The 27807-nt window shown below is 40.5% G+C and overlaps 1 long non-coding RNA gene and 1 pseudogene across 1 annotated transcript; both read right to left on the reverse strand.

The window, feature by feature from the left end:
- LOC119499915 overlaps nt 1-27807 on the reverse strand; it is a 92717-nt pseudogene that overhangs the window by 32195 nt on the left and 32715 nt on the right.
- Nucleotides 1793-18318, reverse strand: LOC119499920. The gene is made up of 3 exons (XR_005209481.1): nt 18308-18318; nt 3619-3622; nt 1793-1889 (listed from the first exon to the last, which is right to left on the reverse strand). It is a non-coding gene; the product is annotated as an uncharacterized LOC119499920 (long non-coding RNA).

The following is a 27807-nucleotide window of genomic DNA, read 5'->3' on the forward strand; positions in this document are numbered from 1 at the left end:
AGTAGAATCATTTGCAGCCAAACAGAAACGTAATTACGTCCTCCTCTCTGTTCCTCAAGGGCAAGAGCTCAATTCAGGGATGTGAAATTCAATTACATCACAAGGAGGAAAGGAATAACCTGGGAGACAAGGGAATGAGGAGGAGGAAGAGAGACATAAAAAGAGGCAGAGAGGGCAACAGATGGACAGACAAAACAGAGCGAGACGGGGAGGCAGTGTGGGTGAGAGGGCAGCAGGGACAGACAGAGGTTGGTATGAAGTGAGAGAAAGAAAGACAGAAAAAGAGAGAGAGAAGACCTGAGAGAGGTTGCAGGAGCCACTCTCACACTGCCAATCAGTGACCCTCTGAGCTTCCAATCTAATCGAGGACGACTCATCTGTGTTAGTGCTCTGGAAAAAAAAATATATCTCCCAATAGACACATTTATTGAAGTTGAGGAAAACCACTTAATGGTCCCAAGATGAGGCAAGGGATTCAAAAGTGTTTGAAGAATTAGTGGTGTGGTTCAAAAGCAGTTCATTATATTTCTACGCTATGTGGTGATGGTAGGGCTGGTAAGGAAAAGGCCAGAGAGAGGAGTAAGAGAGCTGGATAGAGGGAGGGAGGAAGGGAGGGGAGAGGTTCAGAGAGTCGAGGAAGGGGAATGAAAGGAGGAGAGCAGACAGTGAGGAGAAATTATGCATCATCGGACTAAACAAGATTTTTATGCAAATACACCTGTCGGGGCTGAAATTGTGCAGCAGGGTTGGAATGGAAAAGAACGTCCCATTGGCACAAGAAAAGACACTGTAGGTTACAAGTCTTCAGAAATGTAATTCTGGCTGGCTCGCGTTTTCTATGAACATAATGAAGAAATGTATCTAGCAAGGTGCAAAAATGTTGATACTGAACATATCAGTAAATTGTTCACTGCCTATGTCTTTCATTTGTTTTCTGTAGGGCGGTCAAAGTTAACGCGATAACGCGTTATGCAAATTTGTTTTGACGCCATTAATTTCTATAACACATTAATGCAACTTGTGATTTTTAGGTTGTAGCGGGCTCAGTTTTACAGCTAAAGTGGAGATACAGACATCATATGAAACTAGAAACTATAAGGAATACATTGGAACCAAGTCATAGTAGCTTGTTGCAAAGGAGGCTAAATAACGCTCCAAAATTATGCTAAATTTTGGTGAGGAAAAACATGACCATTTTCAAAGAGATTGTTAAGGTTAGGCGTTGATCTCCAATGGTTAAGGTTAGGCATTGATCTTGAATATTTAAGGTTAGGCATTGAACAAGGAATAGTTAAGGTTAGGAGAGGTCTTCGGGCAGCGAGTCTGGCGAGAGTTTTGCAAGTTTTTGCAGATCTCAGATCAGATTTTGCAGTTTGTGGGCTCCCTTTCTAGACACGTCCAATGCAAACCCCGCACTCTAGTGTTAAAAGTCCTGCTTTGTATGCCCATAATCCACCAATCCCTGTGACTCTGCTGTGGTTTATAAATGTCGTGCTTAATGCCTTCAAAAAATACCTGTTACCACTGACCGTAATCCAGGGAGCAATTACGTTTTGCATCACGACGTAATTAGGAAAACAATTCCGTAATATTTAAACATAATTTCTAGGAGACACGATTGAATATAAATGGGGAGTATTTGTCTATACAAACCCATTACCAAATGCATGTGTGTGTGTGTCTGTGTGTGTGTGTATTACCCACATTGTGGGGACATGAACCTGTTAACACAGTCACATTGTGGGGACTCGGAGCTTAGGGTCCCCTTGGGACTTTAGGGTTAGGGTGAGGTTAGGTTTAGGTTAAAGTTAGGGTAAGTCTCCAGGAAATGAATATAAGGTCAATGTAATGTCCTCAAAAGTCATGAAAACATGACTGTGTGTGTGTGTCTTAAATTGCTGGTTGCTGTCCACTGGGGCAGAGAGTTAAAACAAAGGCCCCTCAGGACGTTGCTTCCTCATTAATTAGTGGCTCTAAATGGGCATACACTGCCTCCGATGACCACACACACACACACACACACACACACGCACACACACACACACACACACAAAGCAACAAGCACACAACACCATGAAGCGAAAAAGCACAAACTATATTGCATGCAATCACAAAACGCACATTTGAGCACATGTAAATACTGCGAGGTATAACCCACACCAACACACACACATATAATCCTTGCCCCCTCAGCAGACACATCCGACATGGCTGCGGCCGTTTGCTGCAAAATATTGTGTTTAATAATTCAGGACCTACTGCTCAGCTCTGCACCGCGCCTCGCCTCACACTCTGGCTGAGTTCACCCTGCGGAAACCCCTACTGGGATGCTTCCTCTCTCCATTCCTCCCCCTCCTCCTCCTCTTCCTTCCTCCTTTTTTTAACCTCCATTTTTTCGTCTGTCCTCCTTTCCCTCTCCATCCCCTGTGGATGGCCCTCTTGGTCCCTTCTGTCTGAGATTCATGCCCTTTCTTTTCTGTCCCTCTAGCTCAGGCTCTCTGTCCTCTCTGCTGCAGTTGTCTTCATCCTCTAATCCGTCTCCCTCCTTCATCCCACTTCTGTTTTACCGTTAATCATCCTTCCTCTCTTTGCTCTCTCCTACCCCTCCCTATCTATTTCCATCACTTCCATTTTGCTCCTCTCTATTTCCTCTTCTTTCCCTTCGCCCCTATATTCCTAACCCCCCCCCACCCCCCCCCCGCCCCCTGCTGTGGTACCTCCTTCCCTGGGCTCCCTCACTCCTTTGCTCCGTCAGCCCTCTCCCCCTCACAGTAGCCCAGCAGTATTGATTTGTAGCAGGGCAGTCGATGGGCACACAGCAAGGGAGGTACCATCTGCGGGCAGCTTGGCACCGGGGACTCACTAGGGCCGGTGCGGAGACTAAGCTAGGACGAGCACACGGCTGACTGAACTAATGCTTCCTAGACACCTGCAGGTTTTAAAGAGCTCCATTCTGGAAACGTTTTAAACAGCTTAAGAAACCTCCAGTTGTGTTGAAGGACTTTTTTCGAAATCAGAATCGATGTAAGGAGTTGTCTATCCTGCTCCAATATCAAGAGAGATGTGTCATCGTGGACACTAATGTGTTTGCTGAAGTGATAATAAGATAAGACTTTCAAAATAATTCTTCACAATTAGGCAGGAATTATGGTTCAGCAAAAACCCGTCATGAATGGGTTATGTCGGTGTAAAAGACATTTCAACTGACTGACTATTCATTTTCTGTTAATGTCCTCACAGCAGGGAGAATTAGTGTGATGTAGTTGGCTAAAGGACATCTTATTATTATGAGGGAATTCATTAGCAGCACACTAAATAGCCTCTGAAGGTCTCCACTGCTGCTGCAGTGCTCTCAGCTACATCACCGTGACAAGCCAGAGTTGTAGTTTCTATCAGAATTTGATGAATGGACTGTGTGACCGGGTGATTTGTATGAAGGATAATCTAATAAAAATGTCTGTGGTTTATTTGAGCTGGTTTCAATAGCAAATTACACACTTACGATCCAGTCTTTTAATTTAATGACGGGAAAAAGTATTCTCATACAATGTTTTGTATATCTTACAAAAAAGTTATTCCTCCTTTTTCATTCATTTTCCTACAAATGTCCGGCAACACGTGTCTTAGGCTTAGGAAAAGATTGACTTGGTTAGGTTTAGGTTACAAAACTACTTAGTTAGGCTTAGGAAAAGATTGATTTGGTTAGGTTTAGGTTACAAAACTACTTAGTAAGGCTTGGGAAAATATAGACTTGGTTCGGATTAGGCAACAAAACAACTTTGTGCAACAAAACTACTAAATTAGGCTTAAAAAAAGATTGTGGTTTGGCTTAAAATAACTTTGGAAGGAGTGTTACTTACGTGACAAATAAATCAACGTTGACTTCTGGTTTCACACGGGACCCATACACCGGTCCCCTGGTTGAAAGTCCGGTACTTTTTGACCCACCCATCAATCCCTATCTCCTCCATACGTGGCATTTGCTGCTATTTATTTTTCCTGGTTCACAATTATGTGAATTAAACACTGATCGATTTTGTGGGATGTACACAAATTAGAATGTACGAACAATGTATGAGACCAGACTGAGAAAGGCTATATGATACAGCCAGTAGTTTCATACATCGAAAGTTGTATTTGACCCTTTGCTATCACCTGGCGATCGAGACAGAAGAAAGTGAGGAATGACACGGTTTCTGTAAAGCTGAGTAGGGCTTCATTCACTGTTACAAAAATTAACTTCAGTGGCTAGCGTAGCATAGAAGTGCTAACGCTAGTTAATTACCTGGTAACGCATTCTGCTAATGTTAGCCCCACAGGTTTATATGTAAACATTTTAGAAACATATCTCCTTCCAACCTGATCGGAGCCGGCCGATGCTACGCGATTGGCCAGTCTGCATGCGTTCGAAGAGTGGGACTTTGCCAAGGGCCAATTGTCCTACTTGCTTTAATTTATACATTGGTCTTATTCAAAAGCAGCTTTTCTGAAGAGGATAATATTGCAAATCTAAATAATCCTAAAAATATAAAACTCTAATACTATTCAACATGCCTGTGCACTGTTTTAGCTGTACTGCTTCCTAAAAGTATTACTCTACTCATCACAATTTAACATAAACAATTATATACAGTATCATAGATGAACAGCTCATGATGTCTGTTTTTCATTGAGAAAATCACACTAGTAACTAAAACATCTCGTTTGAAATGATATTTGTTCTAAAATCATTGTTCTTTTAACCAAGGCAAAACAAAATGTCCTTAAATGAGCAAAGTTGCACATTGACTAAAAAAATATGGTCCACTTTCAAAACATTTTTTCTACCCTTTCCAAATCAGGGTGTCACTGTGTTTCAAAGATACAATCTCACGCTAAAAGGCACTTGTTAGAGCCCAAACCTCTGCCAACACTCAGCTAGTTTCCAACTGGCAATACTGCACTTTTCAGAATGGTTCTTTTTCTCTCTTATTGTTTGTTTTTTCTTGCCAACTTGGCCATTCTTTGCTAAAGCTGGACCAATTGAGCGCAGAATATAAATTGACTACAAAACTAAATATGAGAAATCCCAGTTACAGATCACCACTGAAATCTAACCACCTGGTTCCTTGGGGAAAGAGTCGGAAATGTGACGGCCAGATGGATGAGAAGCTGTAGAGGTGTTCAAAGTCACTGAAAGTTTGAGCATCTAAACTTTTATCACAACTGAGCAAATTCTGTTGATGAGGATTGTGTGATGCCAACAAAAGCCCCGGAACAAGTGGGATTTGAGTTGAGATTGGTTTGTCAACTATAGCCTTCCAGTTAATCTGTGTCACTGTCTTTGCAACTAAATCAGACTCAAAACAACCAAAACGCCTTGTCTACTCCGGATTCATATGCATTTGAGCAGCAGTCCTCCGTCAATCTACAGTGGATCTGTCATGCACTGAGAGATGTTTCGGGAGTGCTCATAGCCAATAAGGCCCTGCCTACACGTATGGGTCATTCCTCTGGGTCCATCAGAGCTACGGCCTGCAGGAGCATAAAATAATCTCCCCCTACTGTTTACTCTTTACCTAACTAATTTATTTGCTTTGATATGTTTCAAGACTTCCAGCGCTCCCTGGCAGGAAAACAGCAAGCGATAATTAGCAGAAATCATGCAGCTTCATTATCCCAAACTAGACAGCTGCTGCGGTTAACTCTGACCAGTGAGGAGAGTTTGAGCAGCTTCACTGAGATGTGGGTGGTGGTAACAACTGCTGCTTAAAAGGCCCCGATCAGACAGAGCGAGTTTTAGCAGCCTGGGGGCAGCTTTTTGTAAATTGGTTTCAAATGTTTTCTTCAGAGTGAAGCGTTTTGCTTGGTTGCTGAACGCCTCACGTTTTTCTGCTCTATGCACCTTGCGTTTTTCGCAGGAGACGCCCTGAATGCCTCGAGTTGAAAGAACTTCCAACTCAGAGCGGAAAGGCATCCGACGTCATTAGCGTTTTTTTTCCCATTGTCCAATTGGATGAATTGACATATGACTTTGCATGACGCCTGAAGAAATATTTTCCATTTGATTTGATGCCAAGCGGTCACTCCAATCTAGACTGGCCAATAGAGATGTGACTTGCATCTTTCAGCGTAGGTCCCGCCCACGAGATTCAGCTCAACAGCAAGCAAAACTTTTAGATTTGCAAACAAAAGTGTTTTATTCACATTAATACATTATTAATCACACATTTATCTTACTTGCAATAAAAACATTTTTGGATTGCAGTGTCAATGGTTTTGTTCTCAAACCTATTCTGTTTGATTGCATAATAAAGAAACAAAAGTCACTCCATTGTGCACCTCATGTTTTCCACCTGCAAAACGCACTCTGCCTGATCAGGGCCTAACCGCTCTGACCTGTCAGGACCAAATTGGCTACTGAGGCACAAACTCAGATACACAGTGTGCATGCACCACATGAGGTCCACACAGGTCTGAGGAGACCAACTAAACAGACACATGACCACACACATACAAGTACTCCTGACATAACCTTTTTACTTATGGCAAAATGGATTCACCTGCGTCTGTTTCGACCCCGCAGTGAGGAGTTCTGTGAGACACCTGAGCCACTACACTACCTCAGTCTCTCGTTCTCTGTATCTTTATCTTCAATAATCCTACATGAACTTGTGTGCTACTGTAATTCAGCAACCTCTCTTTGTATCACTATCTTTCAATTTCCCACGACGCCTCAGCCTGAGAGCATTTTTATTTTTCTATGTTGCAGAAACTGCATAAATATGTCCTTGTTAAAATGAAAAAGGCTGAACAGTTAGGCTGTTCCCAAGTCAGGGAAAAAGCAAATGGCAAGTCCAGATCACTCTTGGTATTGCAGACATAGAGCAAAATGTGTTGGGGAAATGTTACACAGCCAGATTGCTTATCCAGCAGTTTGTACGTTACTGCACATTCTCATTTCTTAGCTTGTAAGATGATGCTTGTCGCCTGTGCTTTCTTAGTCAAGTGAGTTTTATTTTTACTTTCAATTCAGCAAACTGCTCACATGGGCTGTTGTTGTGGAATGCACTGACACATATTCTGAATTTATGTATAAGAAAAAAAAGAGAAACCTTGGTTTACAGTCCATTCAAAACATTATTTGGCAGGTTATATAGAGCCCACACTCTTGCAACGTCAAACTTTACAATTTCTATTTCAGATATTTCTTTCTCTTTTCTGTGGATGTGAAATAATGGGAAGAATTTACACTATGACTCATAAATGACAAGCATTCAACCATGTCTTCGTAGCATCACCCTGCCGGTTATTCCATACTCTGAAATACACCAAGACAAACTGAAAGCCTTCAACTTCAACTTTAGTACTATCCCAGAGGAATTTTGCTTTGCAGGCAGGCATTAAATACACATCAGGCCACAGGAATATGCTGAACCATACAATCATGTATACTCATTGGTGTTAAAAAGACAAGACGTCCTCATACCTAAACGACAGAATAGGGCGTTGCCAATGATTCCCAAAATGACAAATATGACCGTTGGAGAGAACTAGCGGAGACTGGTTTCATACACTGTGTGTAGCTATACCTACGAAAAGAAAAGCACTGTAATTTATATCCTATCCTATGAAATCAATTTGTGTGTAATTCACATAATCGTGAACCAGGAGACCGGCGTTCGTGTCCCGTGTGAAACCAGAAGTCAACATTGATTTGTCACGTAACTTACGTACTTAAGTAACATCACTTCCAGAGTTATTTTAACCCAAACCACAATCTCTTCCTAAACCTAAGTAGTTTTGTTGCCTAATCCTAACTAAGTCGATCTTTTCCTAAACCTAACTAAGTAGTTTTGTTGCCTATCCTAACCAAGTCAATCTTTTCCTAAACCTAACTAAGTAGTTTCGTTGCCTAATCCTAACCAAGTTGATCTTTCCCTAAACCTAAATAAGTAGTTTTGTTGCCTAATCCTAACCAAATCGATCTTTTCCTAAAACTAAGTAATTTTGTTGCCTAATCCTAACCAAGTCGATCTTTTCCTGAATCTAAGTGATTTTGTTGCCTAACCTAACCAAGTCGATCTTTCCCTAAACCAAACTAAGAAGGCGGGGGGTGAAAGTATGTCTTTATTTGATCCATCCATCCACCCCGACTTCCTTCCTACAAAACACATTCTCACTCCCAACTCGCCAAATACCGCTGCTTGGTCAGTGCCCCTCGGCATCGGAGACCAACTGACGGGGTACCCCTCTTGCGTTACTTTTGCACATGTTAGGGACGGCGTGTCAACATATGCTCATTACATGCATAGTGTCCTTTCAAAATAAACTTCCGTTTTCACAGGAAGTTAGGTTTAGGCAACACAACCACTTAGGTAGGGTAAGGAAACAGTCGTGACGTTAACTTCATTGACTAGCGACTCACAGGACTCACAGGACTCACAGGACTCACGATACTAACGAGTCATCTGACTAACGACTGACGTGACAAAATATGTCACCGTTATTTTTAGTTTCACACGGGACATGAACACTGGTCTTCTGGTTGAAAGTTCTGGCTTTGTTTCACCCATCCACCACCTCACCCGTCCGCCTTTAGCGGACTCTCACGCTATCAATACTACGTCAATTGCTCTGACCATCGGATATTGCAGCGAGTGGGTTTACATTGGAGTTAGTTGAAAGCCCGGTTTGTCACAGACAGTCGCTAAAGGTGCCTTCGTGCATCTGTATCCGATGCTGAGGGGCACTTAACAAGCGGCGGTTACTTGACGAGTTTGGAGTGAGAACGGGTTGTCCTACACAGACTTTGGCACCGTTTATACTACACCACCTGACTTCTTTCTTTGCGCCCCCCCATAACCGCTTCGGCCACTGGAGGTCGCCGCCTAACAATAACCGTATATATGGGTCGTAATAAGCTACTTGCACCCCTATACCTGCGTTTTTTGGGGGAGGAAGTGTATTCAGTATGTAGGTCTGACCTTAAAGAAGTGCTGACTCAGACATAACTCGAGTGAGGATTCATTTTCAGCATATATGGATAAAGCAAAGGAAAGTGAGAGACAGTGTGTGGGACTGTGATTTTGGATGCATGTGTGTGTGCGTGTGTGTGTGTGTGTGTGTGTGCGTGCGTGTGTGTGTGAAGTATATAAAGACGAGAGAGAGAGGCAAACAGTGTTTTGTTTGTGTTTGTGAAGGCTTCAGTCCTAACCAAATGACCACATCACATTCCCACCACAGTTTAATAATGAGCTCTGTGGGGACTGTTCTGCATAATCAAATTGAGACACGCAGACAGAGAGAGGTGCGCGAGACATAAGTGAGCACACAATAGTACACACACACATACACCTGATGTGGGCTGCTATTAGTGGGAGGTATAACGATTGTTTCAGCTGTCAAACACCAATTACTGGGATGTTTTGTATCATGAGTTGAAATAAATATTAGGCAGTTGAACATTTTCTGTTTACAGACGGGCAAACTCTCATCCACTCTAAGTGTGCGCTTCTCTCGAGTCCTCTCTCCCTGATGAAGCCATGTAATCATGATCAACAAAAATAGAGAAAATGCAGTCAAATTCAATGCAACTCATCACTAAAAAGGCAGTGCAAAAGGCTATTAGAGTGTTTCGAGGTTGCACTCACACACCCTAACCTAAACCATAGACTGTATAAAATATGGATGCAGTCTCCATGACGTCACCCATAGGTTTTTTTGAAGATTCGTCATCTTGGCAGTGACGACACAGCCTAACTCCCTGTAAATCCCCAAATAGCCAAAGAGGTGGATCGTCGGTGGAGCTGAGGCGGCCCTGGTGACGCGGCAGACAGCTAGCAGCGAGCAACCTGGTATGGCACCCCCCTGTCGTCAAAGTGAGCACGCCCTCAATTATGCCTAAATTTAAGCCTTAAAGGGGACATATCGTGCTCATTTTCAGGTTCATGTTTGGATTTTGGGTTTCTACTAGAACATGTTTACATGCTTTAATGTTCAAAAAACACATTATTTTTCTCATACTGTCAGTCCGAATATACGCTCCGTTTTAGCGCATGTCAACAGAATGGCAACAGCTTGGGTCCATGTTTACTTCCTGTCAGCTGATGTCATTCACATACACTGCAACAGAAAATAAACTGGGACACATTTAGAATGTTTACGTTTAAAAGTGTGAAATGGTCTAAATATTGTAGATTTGTGACATCACAAATGGACAAAAATCCTAACGGCTTGTTTCAAATGCACAGTTTCTGAATACAGGCTGTGTGTATTTCTCCATGGATTGAGTGTTTTGATACTTTCACAGTATTTATATATCACTTAAACCTGCTTTATAATATAAAAGACATGAAAATCTCACTTTTTACAATATGGGACCTTTAATATAATTTAAACAGGAGAGTTATATAATTTGAATGAAGTGTTTTACAATGCTCCGCCACTGGAACAGCTGATCTCAACATAAACAAATACACGTGGATGATGACGCAAGTGTACTCGGGTACGGAGAACTTCACTAATGTCAAAGCTGAGCGGTGGGGGAGTGGGAATTGGGGGCGATCGTACCTAATATGAAAACGTGCTTAATTTTTCAGCACCACAGGTTGCTGCTTGACTTAGAGCCACTTTGGTAAAAAGAAATGGAACAAACCTGCCCCACCTTAACACTGTATCTATATTACAGCATTTTCCAAAATTTTCTTCAGTGCATCACAGTTTCATCATCTGAGATTACAACAATAATATGGGCTGAATACTAATTTGAAAAAAAACAAATCCTGTAAATATTCATCACACTCGTGACTTGTGTTGAAGGAGAGCAATTAATTTTTTTTCTTTTGCATCATTCTATCCTCCTCAGTGTCAAAATGAGTGTCTTCCTCTGTCTTTCTCCCCGCTACTGTCTCATTATGACAATGTGCAACATAAATAAACCTGAAAATCAAACACGCCAGCTGCTAGTTAGCGACATCAGAGTCACAGTGATTCATATATATCTTTTCTGCCGCCTAATTGAATCTTTCCAGACTTGAAAACAACAAGCTCATCTCTCCGTTACATGGCGGCGGTTTGTTGAAGCGATAAGAAAACACCTCAGCGGATCGCTCACAATATTGTTATAAATATAAAATATTTTGATGAAATCATATCTGGATTATTTATTTAGCGTTAGAAATGTGTTATCAATGTTATGCTGTACGAGAACAAGCTGCAGCTGCGAAGATTATCCGAGCACTATATTTAATACAAATTTGAACCATCAGTGGGATGTCATGCATAGTATTCTTACACAACTATTGGTATGGTATCTTACGAAAAAGTTGTTCCTTCTTTTTTTTTGTTTTCCCATAAATGTCCAACAACATGTCACATTTTTCGCTCTTTAAATTCATACAGTTTTTTTTTCAAAATGAACTTCCATCTTCAAAGGAAACAACTTCCTTAGGTTTAGGCAACAAACCTACCTAGTTAGGCTTAGGAAAATATCAATTTGGTTAGGATTAGGCAACAAAACTACTTAGTTAGGCTTAGGAAAAGATCAACCTGGTTAGGTTTAGGAAAAGATCAACTTGGTTAAGATTAGGCAACAAAACTACTTAGTTAGGCTTAGGAAAATATCAACTTGGTTAGGATTAGGCAACAAAACTACTTAGTTAGGTTTAGGAAAAGATCAACTTGGTTAGGATCAGGCAACAAAACTACCTAGTTAGGCTTAGGAAAAGATCAACTTGGTTAGGATTAGGCAACAAAACTACTTAGTTAGGCTTAGGAAAAGATCAACTTGGTTAGGATCAGGCAACAAAACTACCTAGTTAGGCTTAGGAAAAGATCAACTTGGTTAGGATTAGGCAACAAAACTACTCAGTTAGGCTTAAGAAAAGATCAACTTGGTTAAGATTAGGCAACAAAACTACATAGTTAGGCTTAAGAAAAGATCAACTTGTTTAGGTTTAGGAAAAGATAAACTTGGTTAGGATTAGGCAACAAACCTACTCAGTTAGGCTCAGGAAAAGATCAACTTGGTTAGGATTAGGCAACAAAACTACATAGTTAGGCTTAAGAAAAGATCAACTTGGTTAGGTTTAGGAAAAGATCAACTTGGTTAGGATTAGGCAGCAAAACTACTTAGTTAGGTTTAGGTAACAAAACTATGTAGTTAGGCTTAGGCAACAAAACTACTTAGTTAGGCTTTGGAAAAGATCAACTTGGTTAGGTTTAGGAAAAGATGGACTTGGTTAGGGTTAGGCAACAAAACTACTTAATTAGGTTTAGGAAACAATTAAGATATTAAGTACGTAAATTGCATGACAAATAAATCAACGTTGACTGCTGGTTTCTTACAGGACACGAATGCCGGTCTCCAGGGCGAAAGTCCAGTATTTTTTGATCCACCCATCCACCCCGACCTCCTCCGTACGCGGAGTTTGGTGCTCTTTATATTTCCTGGTTGATAATTACGTGGATGTGGCTATGGTGGCTATGGTGTACAGTATATACCATCCACTCATGTTCACAAATGATATCCTATATAAAATCCTATGTCACTGAAGAATGTTATTATTTACAGCACAGGAGGATTTTTCAGCTAGTTTGAGACCAGTAAACCATCATTGACAGAAAGTAAAGTATGTTACCAAAACTACGCCTCTGATCTTGAAACATAGAACATGTTATGTCAGTGGATGATATAAGGGGGCAAACACTGTTTCTAGCTGCTATACTCCAAATCAGTTATCTATCTTGTGTTTGTATGTATGTGTTTCTTTCTGGTGATGCATCCTTCAAAAGGAGGCGGGTATGGAGTTTCTGGATGCAAACTGTGACAAGCAGTTCTGTCATGGCAACGGGCCTCCTGTCTTATCATCATTCACCGTGGTAACACGAGCACAGAAGGCGCTGATAGGCTTCTCAGTTGAAAACACTGTGTGATGTATTGGACTCAGTGGTGTTTGGTAGCCGAGGAAAATCATTGAAGCGGTTATAGCTGAAACTGTGGTTAAATCAAAAGGACTGAATATCGAGCTATATATAGCAAGGAAGGTGTGTCACATTATGACAATTTGGTAACAGAAGTCTTCTGTACAATGCTCCCGTCTCATGTATGTTTCAAACATTAAAGAAATCCGATTTTGATTCATCTCCCATCACAGTCCTGACTGAGCATCTTTTTTTATATCTGTTTTGAAACATCCAACCTATTACTTCGTCTGAAAATACTCTTTGCTTTGAGGAATTTATCCGACGGTGGTTTTTATAGCTCTGTTTGAAGAATCGTGTTCACTGCGAGCTAACCCACATTCACGCAGAGCAGCTGCAGCCCAGTTTCACTCATTCAAACAACTCTGCACTCGATGCACCGTTTCTTTCATCTTGCTTAAAAATGAATGAGGCGCGAGTCATGACCAGCGACTATTTCCATCTATTTTGATTCTGTGCTGTCGCTTTCTATTACCGGCATCTCTGCTTCCTGGGAGGGATAACAGCAAAAGACAGGCAACAGATTACATTGGTCTACGTGGCCATATTTTTGTTTGAGCCAACTAATCCATATCCGTCCATATAAAGAACGAAACATGTGAAAACTAGTTGGTTTTAAGCATACTCCATTGTATTCACTTTTACTGGAAACATTTAACTAGCACTACTATAAGTGGTTATGAGTAACTAAATACCGAAGCAAGCATGAATCAGTGTGTATGACATCTAATTGCAAAGAAAATACTATGCCAAATAACACATTAAAGGTCCCATATTGTGCTCATTTTCAGGTTCATACTTGTATTTTGTGTTTCTAGAACATGTTAACATGCTGTAATGTTCAAAAAAAACTTTATTTTCCTCATACTGTCGGCCTTTTTTTTGCGTTGCTAGGCAGTGTTTCGATACTTTCACAGTATTTATATAGGACTGAAGCCTGCTTTATAATAAAAAAAACATGAAAATCTCACTTTTTTATAATATGGGACCTTTAAAATATTTGAACCATCACCTGAAAACAACATACAGACTAATTCTGCTGCTTAATTCTCCCCCCCCCACCCCCCATAATATAAATGTATTATCATAGACTGTATATAAGAAGTGGACACCGTGATGTCAACCATTGGTTTGTGGACTGCTGTTTTGAAGCCTTCCCTTTCAGCGTTTTGGACGTCATCTTGGTTATTTGCAACCAGAAGTGACACGAGAGGGTGGAGCCAAGTACAACCGACTGCCGAACAAGACATTTTTAGGCGACCAAAAAGGTTATAATTAATTTCATGAACTGAAAACACACTGTGAAAGGGTTAAAGTTCTACGACGAAAACACGGACAACTCTCAGACCGGATAACGCTGTGGTAGCTCCCTGTCAATCATAAAGTAGCCCCGCCCAAACATCCCCTGCTTTATGTTCTATTTGACTCTAAATGGGACCATAATTTACTAAATGAACATCATGCTGTATTAAAGAAGACTTGAAACTAGCGATTGAAAACTCATGTTTACAATGTTTACTGAGGTAATAAATCAAGTGAGAAGCAGGCTCATTTTCTCATAGACTTCTATACAACCAGCCAATAGCTCACTTCCTCACACTTTTTCTAGCTGGCATCTACCCTTACATTTCCCCTTCGTCTCATTTTGGCACATGAGGCCTACTGTAACTCACATATCCAAGTGTTGTTTTTTTTATTGTTGAAAGCAATAAAAGGATGTGCTAGTGAGATGTTTGATGGTGCCAGCCTGCATTTTTTCCCTTCCTTTCTTTCCTTTTTTTTGGCACCACAATGACACCATTTTGGCAACGCTTTCATCGTTGAAAGCAGTGAATGGAGGTCTTTATTGCTGACTTCCACATCCTATCAAAGTTGTGTTTAAATAGATTATAGTTGGTTAAGTATATTTCTTGTTTGTACTTCTTTTTTGGGACACGTGTGGGGCAGCAAGTCATTTTTAGACACAGGCTGTAACAACCATATGTTGTGATCACTCATCAGAGATATTATTTTTACACTTAAAAAGCAAGAAATTAGGTCAAAATACAAAGTACAAACAGCAATGAGGGATCAGCATTCTTAAAAAAAATATTGTACTGTATATATTTATTATATTAATTTTCTAACGTTACAGCAATGATGATGATCTCTTTTCTTCTCCCGGTGAAAACAAGTAAATAGAGGTAGAAGGATAAGATAAGATAAGATGCGATGCGATGCGATGCGATGCGATGCGATGCGATGCGATGCGATGCGATGCGATGCGATACGATACGATAAGATAAGATATACTTTTAATGTCCCCATAGGGAAATTTGTTCTGGACTCCATCCTCCAGTTCCACAGAAGATAAAAAACATACAACAACACATATAGTAGAGGAACCAATCCCCCAAAAAGGCTTTAGTTTTTTAGATACCCCTACCTGCGGTAGAGCAAAGCACAACCATGTTTTTTTCATAACTTTAACATTTCTAGTTTTTGAAATTAATGGTTGTATAAAAATATACAAAATCTAGTTGATGTTTGGATCCTTTCCAAAACCGAAAATAGCTTTCATGTAACAGTTTGCACATGCACACCTTCTGACAATGGCGACATATTGCACAACCCCCATGGCCAACATCCTGCTAATGTGTTTCCAGTTGCTAGCTATCAATAAAACCATTTTGTTCACCAGCTTGGTTGAGGGCAGTAGCTATTTTTGTCCATGTTGTGAATTTAATTAAAAAACGAACCCTTTTCCATGTGTGCAAAAAAGACCAATGACTTGTACTTCTGACATTACCTGTCAGTACCTGTCACACTGGAGAAGCAAAGGCAAAAAAAAAAGCCTGTAGAGGTGCAAATGATACTTCCAATGTGCTGTTTTTGCTCTGATCTTGAAAATTTGAATTGGCTGCGATATCACAGTAGCGGCTGCTACTGTATATACAGTATGTGCTTTCAGGGCTACAGCTGTGCAGGCAGTGGAGCCCAGCACCAGATGGGGACAAGTGACAGCTTGAATTTCATCTAAGATCGTTTTACTGTTCTGTTTTTATGCATTAGGTGAGCTGAGAGCCTCACACATGGACAATATTCAGTGCTATTAGTCACTTCACAACCAGTCAATTATATTTTCTAAAAAAATGTGATATGCATCACACGTAGTACCACCACTATCCAGTATGGACATGCGTCAACAAGTCAGAAACATGCAAGACAGTCGTCTACCTAAGCAGTGTTAAGAGGTGTTATTTCTCAGTTCAAATTGTTCAAAGAAAAGATCAACTTGGTTAGGTCTAGGCAACAAAACTACTTGGTTAGGTTTAAGAAAAGATCGGCTTGGTTGGTTTAGGCAACAAAACTACTTAGTTAGTATTAGGCAACGAAACTACTTTGTTAGGTTTAGGAAAAGATCTAAATGGTTAGGTTTAGGCGACAAAACTACTTAGTTAGGATTAGGCAACAAAACTACTTTGTTAGGTTGAGGAAAAGATCTACTTGGTTAGATTTAGGCAACAAAACTACTTAGTTAGGATTAGGAAAACATTGACTTAGTTAGGTTTACGCAACAAAACTATTTAGGTAGGGTTAGGAAAAGATTGTGGCTTGGGTTAAAATAACTCCGGACGTGGTGTGACTTAAGTACGGAAGTTACGTGACAAATAAATCAACATTGACTTCTGGTTTCACGCGGGGTACAAGTAACGGTAGTATATCATATCTCTGACTTCACACACACATACATTACATGATCCAGTCGGTGTCTTAGTGCAGCGCGACATCTTTTCCGCAGGCTGTTCATTCAGTAAAACATCCTGAGTCACTGTTTTAAAAGACTGCTGAAATTGTGAAAGAAAATCTATTTCTGGCTTATCAGCTAGGATCATGTTTTTAACACACATACATGCACACACACGCAGAGGCATCATCTAAAGTAGCCTTGGCTGTCGCACAGAGAGGTGGCTGAAAATTGAGTGCAAATTAGTCCTCTGTCTCAAGTGTGTGTGTGTGTGTGAGTGTTGTCCCGACATGGTCGTGAATGTGTTGCCTGCTGTTTGGGGGATACAGACAGATAAAGACAAAACACTTGTAACTTCTCAGGTTTAAATTGCAGCAAAGTCGTAATCCAGGAAGAGGTCAATAATATATCACCTGGAAAGAGGGCTGCACTGGTTCATAAAGAGCAGGAAGACCGCCACTCATCTAAACTCCGGCTGCACAGAAGGACTAATTGCTGCATACTTGTGATCTTGTGTTTGACAACCACATTCTCTCTCTGTCATTCGTGTGACTCACTCTGTCCGATTGCTTCTGTTTCATCTGCCTCCCTGAAGATCGACACGAGACGATGCTTTGACTAGGTCGAGAGCAGGGGAGGGTTTGTTTGTTTTCATACCAGCCTAGCATGAGTGGGTGCTCACAAGGGGATACTATGATTCAGTGGTGGAGGAAACAAATGATCCCAAAAACTGACAAAAGTAACTTGTGTAAACTGTGGATGAATACTCCAAGGAATGCACATTTAGCAGGTGGCATGTGCGGGTAACATTTGAACCTTTGTTTTCCCCTCCAGCCCTGTTGGAACTACAAAAAAAATACCTCCACTAGAAGCAGATTTTCAGACAAATATTTCAGTGTTAAATGTAATTAATTGTTAAGGAATGAAGGCAGAGCATGGAAGCTAAAAGTAAAGGTCAAACTGAAGGTCAAACTGATTCAATCGAAGGTCAGGCTGCAGCTGTTTCTTTTCTCCTGAATGAAATACTGTAACAGAAGGCATATTGCAATTCAAAAGTGGTTGTCAGATCAATACCTGCACCTTTAGGCCTTGTTCAGACTGCCAGCCCAAATTCGTTTTTTGGCACATCCGGATTGTATCAGGATTGAATTTAGAAAGTCCAGACATAAAAAAACAAAAACACATGCAATCTAGTTGCTGACTGCTCATATCGGATTTCAAAGTGTCTTTTGCACTAGTCGCACCAGACAGCGATGGAGGAGTTACGACTTGACTGGATTGTTTGGAGGGCGAAATGATGGACCTCCATCTTTTGCCTGTATTGGAAAGCCACGTCACCAGTGTAGCTACATAGTTACTGACGTCTACGTTATTACCACAGCAGCCCATGCAGATAGGTCGGTGATGTCTGGACACACAAATCTGATCTGCTCACTTGCAAATAACAGTTTGGACTAGGGATGTAACGAGAATCGATACTTCGGTACCAAGTCGATGCCCAAATTCTAAAAACGTGACGGTACTCTTTTTCTACAGTACCGAAGGTACCGTACGATGCCTGTAATGGTCATTGGTAGTGATGTGACGGTGAGGAAAATTTCCCATCGGTTAATAAACTTGAGACAACACCGGTGTTACCGATTACACCGGACATTTTACAAGAAAGATTATGGTCAATATGTGCAGAGCGCTGACTCTGATCTTTACCCTCGGTTGACGGTGTGTCTGGCTTCTCCGGTAGCGCTCCAGCTGCGGGGGTCTACCTGGCGCTGCTCCGTGCACACCGGCTGTGACAGTTCCATCCGCCTCGCAACGATTACCTCATTAATGTTATGGTTCCCTTATAGCATTGAGATTAAACGTGAAATATCGCCAAATAAGTGCGTTTGCTTTTCACTTCGACAACAAATCCTCTGCCATTTCTCGGTCTGTGAACTCTCTCTTGTCCCTTGTGACACCTGCTACTCTGAGCTGACAGACCAGATGCATTCACGGTCAGTATGTAGCATTCGTCGTCTGACCATCGATTGATAACATGCCGCTGATACACCAAAATGAACGAAATGGGTAAATTATTTTTATTTATTACTTAAAGGCTACATGCCTGTTTTTTGTAATGTTCAAATGTTTTTAATAAAAGAGTGCATGTTGAATTACATGGGATTTATTGTTTTTGTTGTTTTTTTGTACCGTGGTATCGAATTGGGTTTCAAGAATCGGAACTACTTAAGTGCGTAAGTTACGTGACATTTTTAAAGTGTCTTTTGCGTAACTCGTAATGTGACACACAACGATGATGTCAAATCCAGAGTGACAGAAGGGCTGAGCAGACTCCACGCTGCTACTAGCAGTACGCTATGACGTCTGGACGCTCAAATCTGATCTGATCACTTGCAAGTAACAGTGCGGACAGTCCGTCTTAAAGATCTGATTTTTGAAACAAATCGAATTTGCCTGCAGTCTGAACGTAGTTTCAGATATCCCAATTTAACATCAGATCTGAGCCTGTTTATTTACTGAATGATGTGAAATACTGAACCACTGTAGAACTGTTGAACCACCATTGTCCCACTGAATGTGTGGACAGCAAACTGGATTTTTCCAATATAAAAAACAAGATCGACAAACTTGTATCCACATTTATGTAAGTATAGAAATGCAGAGCGGCGTGCTGCAGCTCTGGTTCAGCTGCTCCACAACATGAGCGATCTCCGTCTGCTTTCTTCTTCTTCTTCTTCTTCTTTGCCGTTGTGAACTCAATCACTCCTGTACCTCTTACCCTCTCTGACTGTTATCACTCATTTCTCTTCCTTTTTCTCTACTTGACTCCGCTACCTGGCCTGTCTGTTTACCCTCCCTCCCTGTGCCCACGTTGGCCTCTCTGTCTTTGCTTACTCTCAGTTAATAAAACCTTAGAAGGTGTAAAGCTGTGCGTAAGCATGCGGGAGACAGAAAAAAAGGAAGATGCTGACATCGGTTTCGCCGGGTATACATCGTTGCTCTCCGAAAAAGATGAAGGAAGGCATGGAAATTACCTCGTGGAATGAAGATAAATTACATGTTCATCTCTCTTCCTCGCCATTGTGTTTCCATTACTTTCTTTCTTTCTTGCTTCCCTCACCCCCTTTTAGCCTTCCCCCATCCTATTTACGTGTTCCATCATCCCAACAGGATAGGGTTCAATATAGAAAAGCAATGCATTAAGGGGAAAATTAGGCTTTCCCAGTCCCTTTTCCCTGAGGCCACCCTCACCACCATATAATCTATTCCAAGGTAACAAATTGCAGTATGAGGAAGCCCAGGCCTCTAGGTAATGGATCCATTGCAAGCATCAGTTTACCATTGATCACTGGAACTAGCTGTTGGCTGCTCTGGGAGTTCTACCGCCCGGTCCTGTTGTGTTCCCCCACTGCATGAGGCAAGAAAAGCCGGTAGCTCAATAAGAGTCCATTATAACAGCTCGATCCTCGAACCATTCATGAATTAAAGGGATGCTCTTAAATCTACTAGAAAACCTGGGTGTGGGATTACATGTGATTGCTTTCTGACTTTTTAATAAGCTACATCAAGCTCTTTGATTTGCTGGTGACTAGAGTGGTCAACATCCTGAAAGATCATCTGTCAGGTTGCAATACTCGCGATTGGCCTCGACTGATCCTCTTACAATGTCTTCTGGTATTCATTAAAAGGGAATTCTACTGATTTTACACATCAGGATCAGTTCACTAGTCATGGCTGGTGCAACACAGACAACGTATTCTCATACAACGCTTCTTATGATATCTTACAAAAAGTTATACCTCATTTTTTTGTGCGTTTTCCTATGAATTCCAGTGTCAATTTCCGCTCCAGTCTTCACAGGAAACAACCTGGTTAGTATTAGACAACAAAACTACTTGGTTAGTATTATGAAAAGATCTATTTAGCTAGGTTTAGGCAAGAAAACGACTTAGTTAGGATTAGGAAAAGATCGGCTTTTTCAGGTTTAGGCAACAAAACTACTTATTTAGGTTTAGGCAATAAAACTACTTAGTTAGGATTAGGCAATAAAACTACTTAGTTAAGATTAGGCATCAAGACTACTTAGTTAGGATTAGACATCAAAACTACTTAGTTAGGTTTAGGCAATACAACTACTTAGTGAGGTTTAGGCAACAAAACTACTTAGTTAGGATTAGGCAACAAAACTACTTAGTTAGGTTTAGGCAATAAAACTACTTAGTTAGGATTATGCATCAACTACTTAGTGAAGGTTAGGAAAAGATTGTGGTTAAATAACGGCAAACCAGAAATCTTTACACCGCACCAGAAGTTGCGTAACTACCTAGTTACATTTCGGAAAAAATCGTGGTTTGGGTTAGAATAACATCTGATGTGCCGTAAATTAAGAACGGAAATCACACGACAAATAAATGAACGTTGACTTCTGGTCACACAGGACTCAAACGGTGGTCTCTTGGGCGAAAGTTCTGTGTTTTATATTTCCTTGTTCACAATTACGTGGATTACATACAATTTGATTTTTGTGAGATACATACGAATTACAGCGCATTTACTTTTCGTAGGTATAGTTTTGAACAGTGTTTGAGACCAACCTGTCCCAGACTGAAAACAGCTGTATAATGTCTTCAGTTAATCTGAAGGAGCTCTGTCGAGGGGAAACGTGTCTTGCAGCCAGGTAAAACATAAAACACACAGAGAGGTGGACTAAGGCACATAAAACATGAGTACATCAAGTGACAACAAGAAACCCAGAGTATGTTAAGCCATCAAGAAAAACATCATCAGCCGACAGTATTTACATGGGAAACTAATCATCAGCTGAGTCATCATGAGTATCTAATAACAGCTTGGTGGCTTGGGGAACAAAAGAATTATTCACGCTGTTTGACCTGGCCATAAGACATTATGACAATTGTTGACTGTTTCTACAGTCTGGGAACAATTTGCTCTAAGAGAACATAATATAACTATGAGATGGAAAATAAAACATAATTGATCTGCACAGTGATTCAGAATGCGATAAGAGATATGGGGCCGTTATTAGTCCCGCTATGCGCCTGATACCCTGAACAATGAGTTTTAACTGTGGAGTAGTACACGTACAAGTACACGTGCAAAACCAAATCACTGGACTGCCCCTTTTATTCTTTATTATGTATCTAAGTGGACTTAAACAACATGTTTGATTTTTGCACCTCACATGTTGTTGACTTCAGCACAGCAGACTTGTTTGGTACAGCCCCGTTAATTGAGCTGCTTTTAGTATTTAATGATATTCACATGGCTTTTCCTTTCATTCATAGATCACATGCAACAGCACCAGAGCGATGATAGATAAAACCAAGGAGGTGAGAATATAAAAACTGTCACACCATCCCGTCCTCATCGTTAAATACCAACGCTTTTCCCGCCCCCTAGGCAGCTGATGCTGACGCATAAAGCACCCTTTGGCGTCGGTGCATAGTAAACCCATCCGTGGCGATATTAAACGCTCATAGAAAATGCGTCGGGACTGCGGTGACATAGTATAAAGACCGAAGAGGGAGGGGTGGAGGATGGGTCAAACAAACACAGGACTGTCATCCAGGAGACTGAAACCAACAAGGTGTTCTTTGTCTTTGTGTTCAGAACGTTTTCATTTTCACTTTAAAAACATAGTAATTTCAAGCCAAACCAAGCTCTTCGGTTTTGTTGCTTAAACCTAAACTGACGGCAAGGGGCGTGACAAAGCGTCAGAATGTGACGGGTTGGGATGAGAACGGGTTGCCCATACACACCATCACACCAATTAATAACTCTGTCTCCTCCAAAATGATGGTCCCATACAACTAAACTGTATTCTCAATTACATTTCGAGGGAAACGTAATTTCTCCCGAATCATGGACACGGTTTTAAACATGCAGTTAACGTTGTAAATTGAAACAAAACAAAACAACAAAAACACAACAAAACTACTCTTATGTTTCGTCAAAAAAAACATCATGGTTTGGCTTAAAATTAGTATGAAATTGAATGGTGACTTTTAGTTTCAAACGGGACATGAACAGCGGTCTTCTGGGGGAAAGTCCATGTGTTCAACCCGTCCACCACTCCTCCCAGCCTCCTATAGTGGAATTCCTCGGTTGTTATACTCATTATTATACCACATAACCTCATTGTTCCATATTACTCTCGTTAGCGGTCGCTTGATATACGACGTCACCTGCTCTACACGTCGCTTGTTGTGCTAAGTCACTTGCTGCGGCCTTCCGCGGGACCATTACGAGCATATTTTGGATACATTTCCCTCGAAACGGAATGGTGTATCGGTTTAGTTATATGGGAATGTCATTTTTAAGAGACAGCTAGCTACCAATAACGACCAAAAATTCATCATGTCTCCCAGATAAAATCCTTCATAGAGTGTTCATGACGTTTTTTTGTAGGCCAACCAGGAAGTTAGCATCGCCCTTGGGTTCCCTTGACAAAGAAGAAAATGGGATTTTTCCATTGGCTTTTGGATTTTTGCAGATTATAAACTCTGTGGCGAACACACGTTTATGATACCTACACGTTTTGTTCAGCAAGATAATCTTCACAAATTATCTTCACCACTTTATGATTTTTGAATTGTAAATGCAATCGGCAGAAGTAAACAGCCAACGTTAGGCTATAAACAAACTACACAATGGTCACATGAGTGTGAGCATACACAAGAAGGCCATAACGGCGGACGAGTCAGCGTGATGACATTTAGTAGTCTCATTTAGCCGCTTGTTGGCAACCACCTTTTTAAGACATAAGAAATGCTTCAAAATTCACGAGCAGGATATTTATTGATGTATTTTATGTTGAAGAACAAACCGTTAAAATCTCTTCAGCTTGTGTTAACCACAGACCTTATTTCAGTCATCTAACTAAAAACCCATTGACTTCCAGACGAGGGAACCGGAAGTGCTAAAAATGCTTACTCATTTCCAGGTTGTAGGACTCATTCCTGCAGCACACTATATTGTTTGAGCTGCATTTGCACTCTGGTTATCACGGTGACAGTAGTCCTAGTCCTTTCAATTTGACATTATTGTAGAAAATGTGCACGGAAAAAAACAGATTGTCAAGATCCCACCGGGAAGTTCTCTTTTTTCATCAATACTGTTTCAGCGGCGATGAATATGTGAGCTACATGGAGCTGTTTGGACTAGCTGTGAAACGCTACACCTCGACACGGGATAGGTCGAACATTACAAGCACACTGCATGACTAACAAGACGTATCCTGAACACACACACGCTCACAGTCGCTCAGACGCAGACATTCTCTGGTGACGTTTATATCTGATCACACCTTCACTTCTTTGGCTCGTCAGTGAGGAGTAAATATAGTCGAGTGCTGCTGACTGATAAAAGATGGTGTGAGGCTGCCTAGAGAGAGGCTGTCCTATAATTACGCTGCAGATGGAGACTTTTTGACAGCCAAGCAAATACACAGATAAAACAACTCCGTAGTTTCTGATAAAAAAAATGCCTACACAGAGTTCCCTGACACATCAACAGCAAGGTGAAGTGTGTACGAGAGAAGTACTTAAAAAAAGAAAAAAACATATCTGCAGTGATTTCATCCTAAAAAAAAACACTAGACAGCATCATTGCTGAGCATTTTCAGTGCCACCATGCTTCCATACCTTTCATCTGACACATTTTTTTATATATTATTAGGGCTGTAAATCTATTCAAATATCGAATCGCGATTAATCGCATGATTGTCCATATAAATCATGATTAATCGCAAATCAATCACACATTTTTTATCTGTTCAAAATGTACCTTAAAGGGAGTTTTAATAGTCTTGTCAACATGGGAGTGGGTAAATATGCTGCTTTATGCAAATATATGTATATATTTATTATTGGAAATCAATTAACAACACAAAACAATGACAGATATTGTCCAGAAACCCTCACAGGTACTGCATTTAGCATAAAACAATATGCTCAAATCATAACATGGCAAACTGCAGCCCAACAGGCAACAACAGCTGTCAGTGTGTCAGTGTGCTGACTTGACTATGACTTGCCCCAAACTGCATGTGATTATCATAAAGTGGGCATGTCTGTAAAGGGGAGACTCGTGGGTACCCATAGAACCCATTTACATTCACATATCTGGAGGTCAGAGGTCAAGGGACAGATTTTCCTCGCCAAAATTTAGTGAGCGTTATTTAACCTCCTTCACGACAAGCTAGTATGACGTGGTTGGTACCGATGGATTCATTAGGTTTAAAGTTTTATATGATACAAGTATCATCACTCTAGTCTTAAAACCCGCTACAACCTCTGAAATATTGATTGTGTTAAAGAAATTAGTGACGTTAAAACAAATTTGCCTTAACGTGTCATTCATTTGAATACAAACAGAACAGTATGATTATTAAAGGGGGACGTTTCAGGCTCATTTCTAGGTGCAGACTTGTATTTTGGGTTTCTAGTAAAACATGTTTATACACTTGAATATTTCACCCTCTGTCAGAAACGCTTGTTTCAAAAGCACAGTTTCTGAATACGGGCTGTGGGTATTTCTCTGTGGATTGAGCGTTTTGATACTTTCACAGTATTTATACAGCGCTTAAACCTACTTTATGATATAATAGACATGAAAATCTCACTTTTTACAATATGGGACCTTTAAAATTTCAAGAGGTTGCTACCGTTGGTGTTGGAAACATGCAAAGTGGCCTGCTGCAGCTTTAAAGATGAAGCCTTCGAGGCATATTCTACTTCACTGCAGTAACACTACACTATTGATCCTCTTTATCAAAGAGAAATTGTTTTGGAAACCCTGCAGGGCTGATGCAGGGTAAGAGATAGTTTCATTTCCAACCGAGACAGCCCAAGGTTCAAGGCACATAACTTTAGATTTTAAAATGTGTTTTATTCCAGCTGTGGACCTTCATTGTCCATCAACTCTCTATGCTTTTCATTTTTAACTAGAAAGATAAATGAGAAATTATTAGCGCTGTCAAAGTTAACACAATAATAACGTGTTACCGCAAATTAATTTTAACGCCACTAATTTATTTAACTCCTTAACACAACTTGTGATTTTTAGGTTGTAGCAGGCTCAGTTTTAAAGCTAGAGTGAAGATACTAATATCATATGAAACTAGAAAACATAAGAAATCCATGTCATACTAGCCTGTCGCAAAGGAGGTTAAATAACGCTCCAAACTTTCACTAAATTTTGGCGAGGAAAAACTGGCATGGCAATATTCAAAGGGGTCCTCTTGACCTCTGACCTCCAGATCAGTGAATGTAAATGGGTTCTATGGGTACCCACAAGTCTCCCCTTTACAGACATGCCCACTTTATGATAATCACATGCAGTTTGGGGCAAGTCATAGTCAAGTCAGCACACTGACACACTGACAACTGTTGTTGCCTGTTGGGCTGCAGTTTGCCATGTTATGATGTGAGCAGATTGTTTTATGCTAAATGCAGTACCTGTGAGGGTTTCTGGACAATATCTGTCATTGTTTTGTGTTGTTAATTGATTTTCAATAATAAATATATACATACATTTGCATAAAGCAGCATATTTGCCCACTCACATGCTGATAATAGCATTAAATACTTGACAAATCTCCCTTAAAGGTACATTATGAAAAGATAAAAAATGTGGCAGTAATTTGCGATTAATTGCGATTAATCACAATTCAATATTTTAATCGATTTGACAGCCCTAATTAAAATCATTGTCACTCAAATAAAACCTAAGCTAGACCTGAGTGGAACGGCTGCCATGGAGTCACTCTGGCCCATTAACCACGCCAAAGCAACAAGGGTGTAACATCTGACCACCTGTCACTAACTACAGGTGGGATCAGACAGTTAATGTAGTGTGAAACCTGAACAGCAATCCATTCAGCATGAGCACAAGGCTGAGCGGCGACGCCGAGAAGGACAGAATCACCTTGGCAACGCGAGCACAAAGCCTGAATCCCAAAGTAAATAACAAAGCTGGAGTCTCATTACAAAACAACAGATTGCTTTTCAGTTTTGATTTTTTTACTTTTATTTGTCTAAACAAGTTCTATGAATGACAAAGCAATATTTCAGCTGGACTAGTGCAAACAAATTTTAAAAAGTCTGGAATCAGATGGGACAAGTGTTCATGCTGTTAGCTACATTAGCTAGCGTCATGTTGTGTAACATATATGTGTCTCTATGTGTGTCTGTCTGAAGCTGTGTAACGAGCCATGCATGACCACATGGTATCCCCTGAACATCAAGGGTTTACAGCACAGCACAGGTGTATGCAAACACACACACACACACACGCTCGTTCAAAGGCTTTGTACTACAACCCAACATTATTCCCAAACCATTTACAGACAACCACAGAAAGAGCATTTTTGAGTAATTTCTGCTTTGATGAAGATAAACTCTTCTGTTTTGTATGCATCCTATCTTGGAATCGACAGAGGGTTTCTGTAGCTGTGATGCCGGTGATCATAAAGGAGATGATTTTCATTGACACGAGTAGGCCTCCAGTCATAGAGATATTTAATTTCCCGTGATCGGTTTAACTCAGACATTCCCTAAACCTGAACCTTCATCTCCATGTATCTGTGCTCAACTCTTTATCAAAACAAATCAAATTTAACAAATACTGAAAGTGAAGTATCAGAGGAAATTATTGTTTTGGTATCTGTTACAAAACTCTAAAAAACTCTGTATCATATCTGCACAAATAGAGAACATTTTCAAATGATACACAGCCTTAAAACTACAGTAGTCTTGAACTAGATTGAGCTCTGCAACATGCATGTAAATGGTAATCCAGTCACCAGAAAAAAAATGTTGGTACTGTACGTTTGAATGACGACGTTTCATGAATGCATTTCATATCAGCCGTGTATCACGCTTGCAGAAATGCACAATGCCTCGTGGTTAACGTTGTGAAAAGATTGGTTAAGTTTAGGCAACAGAAATAGTTAATCGCGATTTATCGCAAATTAATCGTACATATTTTATCTGTATAAATGTAAGAGATTTGTCGAGTATTTAATACTCTTATCAACATGGAAGTGGACAAATATGCTGCAATATATTTATTACTGGAAATCAATTAACAACACA

Source organism: Sebastes umbrosus, chromosome 13, assembly GCF_015220745.1.
Source record: "Sebastes umbrosus isolate fSebUmb1 chromosome 13, fSebUmb1.pri, whole genome shotgun sequence".
In the NCBI taxonomy this organism is placed as follows: Eukaryota; Metazoa; Chordata; class Actinopteri; order Perciformes; family Sebastidae; genus Sebastes; species Sebastes umbrosus.